Source organism: Callithrix jacchus, chromosome 2 (assembly GCF_049354715.1).
Source record: "Callithrix jacchus isolate 240 chromosome 2, calJac240_pri, whole genome shotgun sequence".
NCBI classification, from domain to species: domain Eukaryota; kingdom Metazoa; phylum Chordata; class Mammalia; order Primates; family Cebidae; genus Callithrix; species Callithrix jacchus.
In genome coordinates this window covers 151,804,924-151,805,987 of record NC_133503.1, presented here as the reverse complement: position 1 = coordinate 151,805,987, position 1,064 = coordinate 151,804,924, and the positions used below count along the sequence as shown (strand labels likewise).

At 35.3% G+C, this 1,064-nt stretch overlaps 1 non-coding gene across 1 annotated transcript; it reads left to right on the top strand.

Moving 5' to 3' along the window:
- The first annotated feature begins 662 nt into the window (after window positions 1-662).
- LOC118151989 (small nucleolar RNA U13) lies at window positions 663-762 on the top strand. The gene has a single exon (XR_004740375.1). It is a non-coding gene; the product is annotated as a small nucleolar RNA U13 (small nucleolar RNA).
- The last annotated feature ends 302 nt before the right edge of the window (window positions 763-1,064 follow it).

Sequence of the window (1,064 nt, the reverse complement as noted above, 5' to 3'; positions counted from 1 at the left end):
CTTCCATATGCCAGGTGACATGGCTCCGCCTCATTCAAATGTTCCTCTAACTTTCCTGGCCAACTTAGTAGGAGAATATGTTCCTAAATTTCAGACGTAGCTATAACTAAGAGATCTTACTAAAATCCAAATGGCAGTATAGTCCTTATAGATTATATAAAGTAGAGAGCCCCTTAGTTGAGCTTTGGAAAGAAACATGAAGCCCCAGATAATTTAGGGCTGAGTTAATTAAAGACAAACTATGATATTAGCAATTGTATATTTTTCACTTTTATAACTTCTGTTTCATTGGATCAAGAAGCTCTTTTGTGAGTTCATTTCAATGATGTGCCTGTCAGTTTAATCCAATAAGTAAATGTAGTCAAATAATCAGTTGGAATTTATTTAAATTGATTGATAGGTGATTTTGAGGTCTTCAGATTATTACCTCTGAGGTTATTTACTCTATATATGTGTATGTGTGTTCTAAAACCAGGAATATGGCCCGAGGGAAAAACAGAATGGTAACTATAAGAGAAAGCATATGACTATGTGTAAATACATTTGGCCAGTGCAAACATGAAAGGCCAAATGTAATCCTGTGTGATCTAAATGCTTTTGCATTTTTTTTAAAAAAAGTTCCAAGTTAGTAGAATTATTTTCACAGGAAAAGACTGAATCAGATCCTTTTGTAGTTCATGAGCATGATGATTGGGTGGTCACACACGGATGTGGGATGTGCCACCCTCAAACGCTGTTACTCGGCATATTACCCAACAGGCCCGAAAAAAGGAAAACAAAGGAATGACTGGCTCTTATTTATACAATGGTATTGATACTTGATACTTCACACTATGCCTGAGATAGTTAATGATAATCATTCAAGTACTTCACAGCCCAAAAAGGCTTCATGCACTTTCATATACAGATGGGTCCAAAATACATTTGAACACATTTTAAAAGTAAGTTGTTTATCACATCTTCAGTTTCTTTTATCTCTCTGCTCTGTCTCAAAAGAAGACCTTCCCTAAAGCTTGCAGGTTGCCATGAATTACTGAGCTTTGGAGAAAAGTAATGAAATAATT